We start from the raw sequence: 13762 nt of genomic DNA on the forward strand, positions 1-13762 counted from the left end.
TAACACAGTTGCACAGCTACTATAACATATTCCAGTCAGTCATTTACAACCTTCTTGAGCTCCAGCAAGGCAAAAACCACTTTTTTTTTAATTTTTAGAAGTCTTCAATAAGTGTTTATTGAGTATTGAGAAACATAACATTCAAAAGGTATAAATTTAGGAGAATGCGTGTCAGAAGAGATATAAGAACTTGAATGCGCTATTTCTATAACAACCTGAAAGTGTTCTCAAGTAAAGTTGTAGCACAAACTAACACGTACGTCTAACATTTTTGAAAATGATTTATCCATATAGTTCCCACCCCCATGTCTCTCTGTACTCCACCCCAATCCCTCCCCCCCCCACCAGAACAGTAGTGAAGGCTCTTGGGGACTCCAAAGGGCAGTGCCTTTTTGAGGATATGTCCTGAACTGTGGGGCGGTCTGGGGTGTCTCTTCCCCAGTTCCAGGAGGCTATGCGGTATTGCCCAGGGCGTTTGGGATCCTTCTGAAACCTCAGTCCTTTCAAGGGGACCGTCATTCCTCAGCATCAGCCCCTCAAGTGCAACCCTCCGCTAGAGGTTCCCAATGATGAGCCCTGGTCCATCCTCCACCAGTCATTGGGGGATGGCTGTCCCTTTTTCTGGGGGAATGGGCCAGGGTAACTTCAGACAAATGGGTCTTGGAGGTCATTCGAGACGGTTACAAGCTCATGTTCGCCTGGTCGCTACCGGACTTCTTCTTGGAGTCCACTTGCAAGACTGCTGCCAAAGTGGAGGCAGTTCAAGAGACTTTAGCCGAGTTGCTCTGTTTGGGGGCAATTCAACCAGTAGACCCGGCAGAGCATGGCCTCAGCCATTACTCCATGTACTTCGTGATTCCCAAGAAGGGTGGATCTCTTCGGCCTGTCCTCAACCTCAAGTTCATAAGAAGATGTTCCACTCACTGTGGAAATTAAAAAGAGTAAGACCTTTCTTCCCAAGGAATGTTTTCCGTAATTTAGTACAATCAATGGTGCTCAGTCATCTAGATTACTGCCGGCTATAAGAGCAAATAATCAAGAAACTTCAGACAGCCCAGAACACTGCAGCTAGACTCATATTCAGTAAAACAAAATATGAAAGTGCCAAGCCCCTGCAAGAAAAACTACACTGGCTCCCACTCAAAGAACACATCACGTTCAAAATTTGCTCCCTAGTTCACAAAATCATTCATGGAGATGCACCAGCCTACATGTCAGACCTGATAGACTTACCAAGCAGGAATGCCAAAAGATCATCCCGCACATTCCTTGATCTGCACTTTCCTAACTGCAAAGGTCTAAAATACAAAGTAATGCACGCGTCAAACTTCACCTACTTAAGCACACAGTTATGGAATGCACTGCCGCACAACTTAAAAATGACCTATGAACTAACATACTTCCGCAAACTACTGAAGACCCATCTCTTCAACTAGGCTTACCACAAAGATCAACCAATGTGAATATACATAAATCCTCCACACGTAGTTAGAAATGTCTTATAATATCTGCTTGTCATACTACTATCATGTCTTATCATTATCATGTTACCAAAAATTTTCTGTAACACTAAATGCCTATTTTTCTATTATATTTCCATTATCCATGATGTATTGTAAGCCACATTGAGCCTGCAAAGAGGTGGGAAAATGTGGGATACAAATGCATTAAATAAATAAATAGTTGAAATGCGTTTGCCCATGAGTCCATGATGTTTAGACTGAGTTCGATTTCGGTGGTGATTTCTGTCAGGTCATTTTTGTATGGTATATATATTGTGACGTCATCTGCATAGATGAATGGGTTGAGGCCATTAATGGATAAGGACTTGGCTAGTGGTGTCATCATTAGGTTGAAGAGGGTAGGTGATAGTGGTGATCCTTGAGGTACTCCGCAGTCTGCTTTCCACGGTGAAGAAATGTTTGAATTTGATTTCACTTGGTATGTTCTGGTGGGTAGAAAACCCTTGATCCAACTAAGTATGCTTCCACCAATACCGAAGTGGTCTAGTAGTCTTAGTAGTATGTTATGGTTTACCATGTCGAATGCACTGGACATGTCAAATTGAAGGAGGAGTATGCTTTTACCTGTTGCTATTTCCTGTTTGAATTTGGCCAGGAGTGTAATGAGTACTGTCTCAGTGCTATGGAGGGGGTGAATTCCTGATTGTGATTCATGTAGGATTGAGAATTTATTTATGTAATCACCAAGTTGCTTGGTTACCATGCTTTCCATCAGTTTGACTGCTAGCGGGATAGATGCTACTGGGCAGTAGTTGGTGAATTCGCTTGTCTTTTTCTTTGTGTCTTTAGGAATTGGAGTGAGTAGGCTGTTGCCATTTTTCTTTGGGAAGAGACCATGTTGGAGTAAGTAGTTTAGGTAGGATGTGAGGTCTGCTATGAAGCAGTCAGGGGTGGATTTTATTAGGTAGCTGGGGCACATATCCAATTTGCAGTGAGTGGTGGAGAACTTATGAATCGCCTGGGTGACTGTTGCGGTGGTGAGGGGTGTGAAGTTTGACCAGGTTCGGTCTGCTGGGTATTCTCCTGGGGTTGGGTCCAGGTCATTGATGAAATTTTCGATATCAGTATTGTCAAGAGGAAGTGTGTTGCGTAGGTTTACAATTTTTTATTTGAAATATTTGGCAAGTTTGTCTGCAGATAAAGGCAGATAAAGAGCACATGGCCCATCTACTCTGCCCATTCATGCCATCTACTATCCTTTCCTCTCCCTTGGAGATTCTGTGTACCCAAGCTTACTTGAAATTTGATAGTTTTCTTCTTATCCACCACCTTTACTGGATGGCTGTTTCACAAATTCACCACCCTTTCTGTGAAGAAGTATTTCCTCAGACTGCTCCTGAGTCTGTTCCCTTTTATCTTCATCCTATGTCCCCTTATTCCAGAGGTTTCTTTCAATAGAAAAAGGTTCACCACCTATGCATTTATGCCATGGAATATTTAAATGTCTCTATCATATCTCCCCTCTCCTGCCTTTCTTCCAAAGTATACATATTGAGATCTTTAAGTCTGTCCCCATATGTTTTATGATGAAGACCACAGACCATTTTAGTTCTGGACCGACTCCATCCTATTCATAACTACCGCCTAGTTGCATCCATTTCACTGTCAGTCAAACTGATGGAAAGTATGGTAGCCAAACAACTTACAGATTATATACACAAATTCTTAATATTACACATAGTAAATGACGGCAGATAAAGACCTGTATGATCCATCCAGTCTGCCCAACAAAATAAACTCATTTTACATGGTATGTGATACTTTATACCCAAGTTTGATTTGTCCTTGCCATTCTCAGGGCACAGACCATAGAAGTCTGACCAGTACTATTCTTGTACTAAGTTCTGAAGCTAACATCGAAGCCCCTTCAGATTTACACTCCAGCCCATCCCTATCTATTCAGTCACGATCAGGGCGTAGACTGTAGAAGTCTGCCCAGCTCCCATTTTGTTTCCCAATTACTGGCGTTTCCACCCAATGTCCGCTAAGATTCCATAGATCCATTCCTTCTAAACAGGATTCCTTTGTGTTTATCCCATGCATGTTTGAATTCCATTACCGTTTTCATCTCCACCACCTCCCGTGGGAGGGCATTCCACCTAGCCACCACCCTCTCCGTGAAAAAATACTTCCTGACATTACTCCTGAGTCTGTGTTATGCATTCATCATCTGCTGGCAAATGGATAAAAGGCCTTATCCGTCTAGTATTCAACTGGTACAGTCATCATGCTAAGTTCCATATCATCATGCTGATCAATCCATAGACTGGTGGGTTGTGTCCATCTACCAGCAGGTGGAGATAGAGAGCAATCCTTTTGCCTCCCTATATGAGGTCATGTGCTGCCGGAAACTCCTCAGTATGTTCTCTATCTCAGCAGGTGGTGGTCACACACAGCAGCAGCTCTGGCTAGATCTCCAAGCCTAATTCTTAGGTTTTGTTGAGTACCTGGGGTTGAGGGCTCTTCTTGAGCAAGTGCAAACCTGGTGGTGCCAGGTCCCTCCTTTTCTCCCCCCTCCTGCTGGCTCCGTTAAAAAAAAAAATTTTTGAACGTCCTTTAAGGGCGTTTATTTCAACGTTTATATCAGCGTTTATTGCAGCTGCTCACTGGGACACCAGTTCGTTACAGCTCGGAGCGAGAAGCAGGTAACTTTTACTTTTTGTAGCGGGCAGGGGGTTCCCCGATTGGTCTCCACGTGGCTTATGGTGTCGGAGGGCGAGGGTGCGAAGAATCGCTCCCCGGACCGCGTGTGCGCGACTAGCGGGGATGCGGGGGTTTCAAAGCCTGAATCGCCTTTTTTGGGCGTCAGTTTGGAGTCCGGTCAGTGTCCCGGTTTTTCCCGCCATAAGCGCCCATCCCCCCTCCATTTTGGCCGGCCACTCTGCTTGGACGGCTTCTTCTTGGGCCGCCCTCGAGGTGGGAGACGTTAATGCTATGGTCGCCCTTGATTCAGGCGACGGCAAGAAAGCGGCAAAAGTTAAGCGCCGTTCTTCCCACGTGGCTCCTTCTCGGAGTTTTGCGCCGGACGCCATCTTGGATGCGCAGCATGTTTCTCCCCCGCCCTTGCGAGCGCCGGTTGAGGGTGCATCTAGGGCCGTGGCCCAGGCAGCAGAAGTGCACAGTTTGGGGGGTTTTTCCCCTGAGTTCATTTTGCTGCTGCATCAGGCTTTTCTTATGCAAAACGCTACCCCTGCTCCCCTGTTTGATAAAGGGGTTGAGGCCTCCGGAAGCAAACGCCCTCGGGTGAATTTCCAGGCCCTAGAGGGGTCTGTCTCCTCTGATGTAGATGAGGGCAGCGTATCTGAGTTCTCCCAACGGTCCTTTGGGGATTCCTTGGAGGAGACGGATTCCCGCTCGGATGGAGCGGATGACTCCTCTGCAGCGCGGATCTTTCGCTCAGAGGATTTGCCCAACCTGTTAGTGCAGGCCATGAGCATTTTGAAGATTTCCTCTCCGGAGGACGTCTCTCCCTCAGCCTCTGTTGGCTCTGCCATTATGCTGGGGACGAAACGCCCGCCTAGAACCTTCCACGTGCATGAAGCCATGCACACCTTGATTTCGGCTCAATGGGATTTCCCAGATGCGAGCCCTAAAGTGGCTAGGACCATGTCCCGCCTCTATCCTCTGCCTGAAGGTGAACGGGAGGCCCTTCTTTGGCCTACCGTGGATTCTTTAATCACTGCGGTGACTAAGAAAACAGCGTTGCCGGTGGAAGGTGGCACGGCCCTAAAGGACGCCCAAGACAGAAGATTGGAGGCGGCTTTAAAGTCGTCCTTCGAGGCGGCTGCTTTAAGTTTGCAGGCCTCAGTTTGCGGCTGCTATGTGGCCAGAGCGTGCCTGATGATTGTGCAGCGGGCTTCCCCCTCGGATCCTTCCTTGAGGGCTGATTGGCCGGCCCTGGAATCGGAGTTGGCCTACTTGGCAGACTTACTGTATGATGTCTTGAGAGCCTCGGCTAAAGGTATGGCTCAGACAGTCTCTGCACGGCGCTGGCTTTGGCTGAAGCATTGGTCTGCTGACCACGCCTCTAAGTCTTGCCTGGCTAAGTTGCCTTTTAAAGGCAAGCTGCTCTTTGGGGTCGAGCTGGACAAGATTGTGACCGATCTCGGCACGTCTAAGGGCAAGAGGTTACCGGAGGTCAGGGCTCGGGCCAGTGGTGCCCGCCCCGGTTCCTCCAAAGGACGGTTTCAGGAAGCCCGTCGGTATCACCCGGGCAAGTCGGGCTCCTCTGCCCCCTCTTCCTCCAAAAGGAACTTCTCCCCCAAGCAGCATTCCTTTCACAGAGACCGCCGTCCCGGAGGTGCGTCCTTCAGTCCTCCCCCAGGGTCTCGTACCCATTGACGGGGCCCTGGTCCATGGCCCAGAGCAGATTGGAGGACGCCTATACTCGTTTTCTGGGCGAGTGGACCAGGGTAACTTCAGACGCTTGGATCCTGGAAGTCATCAGAGACGGCTACAAGCTAGAGTTCTGCCAACCCTTAAGAGACGGGTTTGTGCACTCTCCCTGCAAGTCTCCGGTCAAAGCTGTGGCAGTGCAGCAGACTTTGGGCAATCTGATCCGCCTGGGTGCGGTCGTTCCGGTGCCAGAAGATCAGCTTGGCAAGGGACGTTACTCCATTTACTTTGTGGTACCAAAGAAAGGAGGATCTGTACGGCCTATCCTCGACCTCAAAGGGGTCAATCGGGCCTTGAAAGTTCGACACTTCCGAATGGAGACTCTCCGCTCTGTTATAGCGGCAGTGAAGGCAGGGGAGTTCCTGGCATCCTTGGACATCAAGGAAGCTTACTTGCATATTCCCATCTGGCCTCCTCATCAACGCTTTCTGCGTTTTGCAGTCCTGGGCCGACACTTCCAGTTCAGAGCCCTCCCGTTCGGGTTGGCTACTGCCCCACGGACCTTCTCCAAAGTAATGGTGGTCATCGCGGCCTTCCTACACAAGGAAGGAGTACAAGTCCATCCTTATCTGGACGACTGGTTGATCCGAGCCCCCTCTTATGCAGAGTGCAGCAGAACTTCAGACCGGGTGATTGCTCTTTTGAGCTCCCTGGGGTGGATCATCAACTGGGAGAAAAGCCAGCTGCGCCCGACTCAGTCCCTGGAGTATCTGGGAGTTCGTTTCGACACCCAAGTGGGCAGAGTGTTCCTGCCAGACAATCGGATTGTCAAGCTTCAGGCTCAGGTGGACCAGTTCCTAGTAGCCTCTCCTCTTCGGGCTTGGGACTATGTGCAGCTGTTGGGCTCTGTGACGGCCACGATGGAAGTAGTGCCCTGGGCCAGGGCCCATATGAGACCTCTACAGCACTCTCTGCTGCAGCGATGCACTCCAATGTCGGAGGATTACGCTGTGCGCCTTCCCTTGGATCCAGCAGTGCGCAAGGCGCTGAGCTGGTGGCTGAGGCCAGATAAGCTGTCCGCAGGAATGCCTCTTTTGACCCCGGAGTGGGTTGTCGTCACGACGGACGCCTCTTTGACGGGCTGGGGAGCCCACTGCTTGGGAAGGACAGCGCAGGGGCTCTGGTCTCCTGCAGAGGCAAAGTGGTCTATCAACCTCCTGGAGCTCAGAGCCATTCGGTTGGCGCTTTTGGAGTTTCTCCCGGTACTGACGGTGAAGCCAGTACAGGTCCTGTCGGACAATGCCACGGCTGTGGCCTATGTCAATCGCCAGGGAGGTACCAAGAGCGCCCCTCTAGCCAAGGAGGCCATGCATCTATGCCAGTGGGCGGAAGCGAACCTGGAACAGCTGTCGGCGGCCCACGTTGCGGGAGTCATGAATGTCAAGGCAGACTTTCTCAGTCGCCATACCTTGGATCCCGGAGAGTGGCAGCTATCAGCTCAGGCGTTCTTGGACATCACGAAGCGCTGGGGCCAGCCAAGCCTAGATCTGATGGCGTCATCGGCCAATTGCCAAGTGCCGTGCTTTTTCAGCAGAGGACGGGACCCTCGATCTCTGGGAGTAGATGCTCTTCTCCAACAGTGGCCGACACAGGAGCTTCTCTATGTGTTCCCGCCCTGGCCCATGTTGGGCAGGGTGCTAGACCGGATGGCAAAGCATCCGGGCCGGATAATCCTGGTGGGTCCGGACTGGCCCAGACATCCCTGGTATGCGGACTTGATCAGGCTCTCAGTGGACGGCCCTCTGCGGCTGCCAGCGGAGCGGGGCCTGTTGCATCAGGATCCCATGGTGATGGAGGATCCCTCCCCCTTTGGTCTTACGTCCTGGCTATTGAGCGGCAGCGTCTACGGAAGAAGGACTTCTCAGACAAGTTCATCGCCACTATGCTGAGAGCGAGGAAGCGCTCTACTTCTACTGCTTACGCCTGGTTTGGCGTACCTTTGCATCGTGGTGTGAGGCAGGCTCTCTTTCTCCCTTCACTGCTCCAATTTCTTCAGTGTTGGTGTTCCTGCAAGAAGGTCTGGAGAAAGGCCTGTCGCTCAGTTCCCTTAAAGTCCAGGTAGCGGCTCTGGCTTGCTTCAGGGGTCGCCTGAAGGGTGCTTCCCTGGCCTCGCAGCCAGATGTGGTGCGCTTTCTCAAGGGAGTTAATCACTTACACCCTCCTCTGCACTCTGTGGTGCCTGCGTGGAATCTCAATCTAGTGCTAAGAGCCTTGCAGAAGCTGCCTTTTGAACCCTTGTCGAGGGCGTCTCTGAAAGACCTGACGTTGAAAGCAGTCTTTTTGGTGGCTATCACTTCAGCCAGACGAGTTTCCGAGCTCCAGGTGCTATCATGTCGAGAGCCCTTCCTGCAGTTCACTGAGGCAGGAGTGTCTATTCGCACGGTGCCTTACTTCCTGCCCAAGATTGTTTCTCGTTTCCATGTGAATTAGCAGCTCTGCCTACCCTCCTTTCGTAGGGAGGACTACCCAGAGGAGTACTCTGCCCTCAAATATCTAGATGTGAGACGAGTCATCATCAGATACTTGGAAGTGACCAATGATTTCCGGAAGTCGGATCATCTGTTTGTGCTGTTCGCAGGTCCTCGTAAGGGTCTGCAGGCATCCAAGCCTACAGTGGCACGATGGGTCAAGGAAACCATTGCAGCGGCTTATGTGGCCGCGGGGAAGGTGCCGCCTATCCAGCTGAAGGCTCACTCCACTAGAGCACATGCGGCCTCGATGGCAGAGGCCGGGTCCGTTTCCTTGGAGGAGATTTGTAAGGCGGCAACTTGGGCATCGGCTCATACCTTCTCCAGTCATTACCGCTTGACTGTGGCTGCTCGGGCGGAGGCCCGGTTTGGAGCTTCAGTGTTGCGGTCAGGGATTTCTATGTCCCGCCCTGGGTGAGTACTGCTTCGATACATCCCACCAGTCTATGGATTGATCAGCATGATGATATGGAAGGTAAAATTATGTATCATACCTGATAATTTTCTTTCCATTAATCATAGCTGATCAATCCATAGCCCCTCCCAGATATCTGTACTGTTTATATTCTGGTTGCATTTCAGGTTCAAGTTTAGTCTTCAGTTCCTGTTCAGGAGGTCTTCGTGTTCAAGTTTTTTCGATTGAATTCTTCTGGAGTTGAGACGATTTTGTGTTACAGTGAGCTGCTGCATTCCTCTCCCCTCCGTTTTACGGGGCTGGATTGAGACATAAATTCTGCCGGCGCTCCCTCCCGCTTCGTGCGGCAGTAGGGCAGCCTTATATCCCTCCCGCTTCGGCGGTGTTAGGGTCAGCCAACTCCTCCCGCAGTTGCGGTCGCAGGATAAGCCAGATCCCCCCGCATCAGCGGGTGTGGTGTCCCTCCCCCGCTTTGCGGGAATGAGCTGGACGGATTCCCCTCCCCCACTTGTGTGGGGATGAGCTGGGTTGATTCCCCTCCCCCGTTTCGGTGGTGGTGAGCTGGGCAGAGTGTCCCTTTGTGGGTGTAATTCTCTAAGTGCTGAGTCCTGCGGATGGAGCTTTGATATCGACTTACTGAGGAGTTTCCGGCAGCACATGACCACATATAGGGAGGCAAAAGGATTGCTCTCTATCTCCACCTGCTGGTAGATGGACACAACCCACCAGTCTATGGATTGATCAGCTATGATTAATGGAAAGAAAATTATCAGGTATGATACATAATTTTACCTTAAGTGCCGATACCAATGCTCAGCACATATTCAGCGCTAAAATCCACATATGTACAGTGCAGTGACCATACTGGCATTATCATTTAGTTTAGACAGTTAATCCGCTGTCAAAAAGGCGGAAAGATTGCCAGAATATTAGAAAAAAGAATGTAAAACAAAACAGAATAGTCTTGATTTAGCCTTTACTATGAAGCCTTTTGCGAAAGCTTCGATTTCTAGTTCTTACTATCATCTCCATTTATGTCGGCAGTTGAAAAGTATTTTGTCAACTGTAGATTTTCAACTGTTCTTCACGGCTGGATTATTATAATTCTTTGTTGTTGGGTCTGCTTTTAGCTATACTAGAAGCTCTTCACTCTGTCCAGAATTTGGTGGCTCATTTGTCCCCTCCTTTCACCACATATGGCTTGACTGTCTACAAAACAGTTGCTCTGGTGTTCTTGTACCCAACTCTTTGGAATGCCCTCCCTCTTCCGAATCACAGTCAGGATTTCACCCCCTACACAGCTGGGTGAGTGTTTATAGCTTTCTGGATTTGCGCCTTTTTACCCTGTGTTGAGCACTAGTGCTTTATGGCAGCTGAGACGGCCAAGCGCTGCCCTCGTTGTGGTAAGAGGCGCAGCGTAACGGGACTCTGTAGTGCAGGCTGCCTGGCAGAATCAGGGCCTGCGAGTCGGATGGCGGCCTCCGATGGGGTTTCCCATGCTCTGCAGCTCATGACGGGCACCATCTTGGATTTCCCGGGGGATGCTGTTAGCATGGTTCCTGGGGCAGAGGAAAGCACCTTGATAGTGAAAATGCAGAGGGCAGTCAGAGATCTCAGGAAGCTCGGGGTTTGGGAGTTACAGAGGCTTTGGCCTTTCACGGACAGGGAGACCCGATTTCCCACGAGTTTTATTTTGTTGATGCACCAGGCATTTTTGCTGAGGAGATCCTCCCTGGGTTTCCTGTCTCTCTCCCTTCAGGTCAGCTTGGTCCTGAGGTGGTGGCAGGCACATCATCATCATCTTTTCCTGCAGACCTGCCGACTTTGAAGGCAGGCGGGTGGCTTCCATGTCTGAGACAGGCTCTGTCGCTTCCCATTTTCCCCAGCCATCCCTTTTGGAGGGGGTAGGAGGGTCCTCTAGAGGCACGCAGAACTCGGACCTGGGGGATCTTGAGGAGGGGGAACTTGGTGAGGAAGAGCAGGACGATATGAAGGCAGTCCGAATTTTTCACAGGGACGAGCTGCCTTCTCTCATTTCAGAGTCCTTGCTGGCGTTAAATATTGAAGATGCTGAGGAAGTAGCTGCTGTGGTGGTAAACGTCAAAATGGCTAGCACCAAAAGGCCAGCTCGAGCCTTCCCAGTGCATGAGGCTATTCAGGAACTTATTTCGGACCAGTGGTCGGAGCCGGAGGGGAGTCTGAAGGTTGCTCGCACTATGGCCCGCCTCTACCCGGTCTCATCTGAGTCTTTTCGCCTTTCCTAAGGTAGACTCTCTGGTGGCAGCGGTCACCAAGAAGACCACCCTTCCTGTTGAGGGTGGAGTGGCCCTCAAGGATATGCAGGATCGCCATGTGGAGGCATCTTTGAAACGCCCCTTTGAGGTTGCAGCCTTGGCTCTGCAGGCTTCTATTTGTAGTTCTTATGCGGCTAGAGCTTGCTCTTCTTGGCTCCAGCATGCAGTGCAGCAGGAGGTGGAAGCTTTGAGTCCCTTGTCTGAGGTAGCCCCCCCCCTTCCCGGAGTCAGGGCTTGCGTACTTGGCTGATGCCCTCTACAATTTGGTTCGGGCCTCGGCTAAACAGATGTCCCTAGCTGTTTCTGCTCGACGTCTATTATGGCTACGACATTGGGCGGCTGATATGGCTTTGAAGCAACGTCTCACAAAATTGCCATTCGGTGAGGACTAAGAAAAGATTGTTAAAGATTTTGGTGATTCCAAGTCACAGCGCCTGCTGGAGGACAGGCCCGTCCGGGCCCAGAATGCCCTTGGCGAGACCGAGGTTTCGTGATGCTCGACCTTATCGTCCGGACCAGACTTCGGTTCCATTTCAGCGTTCCAGGTTTCAACAGTGTTCCTTTCGTTCAAACAGAAGCCCTCTAATCCGGCACAGAGACGGGGAGGCCCCAGCCGGGGTTCCCAATGATGGGGTGCCGGTCCACTCTTCCGTTCCTTGCATAGGGGGCCGTTTAGCTCTGTTTCTGTAAGAGTGGGCCAAAATCACAATAGACCTTTGGGTTCTCGACCTGATCAAGCACGGCTGTAAGTTGGAGTTTGTGACACCCATTGGAGACGCCTTTTTGGAGTCCCGCTGTGCTACTGCCATCAAGCGGGCCGTGGATTCTGACACGTTGCACTCTCTGTTGCAGCTGTGAGCGGTGGTTCCCATGCCCCAGTCCGAACTTCGAGGGGGTCGCTATTCCATCTACTTCGTGGTTCCTCGCAAAGGGGGGTCTTTCAGACCGGTCCTAGACTTACGGAACGTGAACGAGTCCCTGAGGGCGCTGCGCTTGGTTATAGCGGTGGTGCAGCCCGGGGAGTTTCTAACCTCGCTGGATCTCAAAGAGGCGTACCTCCATACGGTTTGCAATTTTAGGCCATCATTTTCAGTTCCGCGCCTTACCATTTGGTCTGGCCATGGCACCTCGCACTTTTTCCAAGATGATGGTGGTGGTGGCCGCCTTCTTGCGGAAAGAAGGGGTCAGAGTCCATCCTTACTTGGATGATTGGCTCATTCGAGTTGACTTGGAGTTGGAGAGTCAGCAAGCCACTTCAAGAGTTATAGAAGTTCTCCAGTCTTTCGGTTGGGTCATCAATTTTCCAAAAAGCCATCTAATCCTCTCGCAGTCTCTAGAATATTTGGGGGTTTCCTTCAACACGGATCTTGGTTGCGTATTTCTTCTTGACGGCAGACGACTCAAGTTGCAGTCGCTGAGTCGACGATTATTGGGGCTTCCTTGTCCTCGAGCTTGGGATTATGTCCAGGTGCTGAGACTCATGGCAGCCACTTTGGACGTGGTGCCGTGGGCGAAGGCACACATGAGGCCCTTGCAGCATGCCTTACTTAGTCGATGGCCTCCGACTTCTCTGGAGTATCAGTGTCGGTTTCCCTGGACCCCAGCTGCCAGGAAAAGCGTGGATTAGTTGCTTTCCGAAGTTCATCTCAGGCAGGGAATGCCACTTGCCTCCCCTCAATGGATTCTAATCATTATGTGCAGGGCCTGTGGTCGACTGTGGAGTCCAGTTGGTCCATCAGTCATCTGGAGCTGAAGGCTGTTCATCTAGCCTTTCTAGCCTTTCTCAGGATCCTGGAAGGGCGAGTAGTGCGGGTTCTGTCGGACAATACCACAGCAGTGGCCTACATCAATCGTCAAGGCGGCACACAGAACAGAGCGTTGGCCTATAAGGCAGCCGTCATTTTGACTTGGGCGGAGCAGCATCTTCTCCTGTTATTGGCGGCTCACATCACCGGTCTGGACAATGTGCGAACCGACTTCCTCAGTCGCCATGCCCTCAATCCGTTGGATTTTGTGACAGACGCATTCCGTCAGATTTGCAGCAAGTGGGGAGTGCCAGGGATCGATCTCATGGCATCCAGCTCCAATGCCAAAGCCGTTCAATTCTTCAGCAGAAGAAGGGAGCAGGGGTCCGAAAGGCTGGATGCCCCATCGTAGCCATGGCCGACCTCCACACTTCTGTACATGTTTCCTCCGTGGCCCTTGATCAGGCGAGTTCTTCAACAGGTCCGCCTTCACTCGGGCCTAGTGATCCTGGTGGCTCCAGACTGGCCGCATTGTCTGTGGTATGCGGATTTGCGGCGGCTTCTGGTGGGGGAGCCGTTCCGTCTTCCTCACCTACCAGACCTTCTTCATCAGGGACCAGTGGCTATGGAGGATCCATGCCCCTTTGGTCTTATGGCCTGGCTCTTGAAAGAGCAAAGTTAAGGAAGAAAGGTTATCCTGATGAAGTTATAGCTACCTTGCTAAGGGCTCGCAAGCAATCCACGACTACTGCCTACGCTCAGGTATGGCGTACCTTTTGAGACATGGTGTTCAGTGCATGCGTGGTCGCCGATGCGGGCTTCGGTTGCCCAGATGTTGGCTTTTTTGCAGGAGGGCCTGCAGAAAGGTTTAGCCTACAATTCTCTTCGGCTGCAAGTGGCAGTGCTAGTGTGTTTTCGAGGA

This window comes from Microcaecilia unicolor, chromosome 1 (assembly GCF_901765095.1).
Source record: "Microcaecilia unicolor chromosome 1, aMicUni1.1, whole genome shotgun sequence".
Classification (NCBI taxonomy): domain Eukaryota; kingdom Metazoa; phylum Chordata; class Amphibia; order Gymnophiona; family Siphonopidae; genus Microcaecilia; species Microcaecilia unicolor.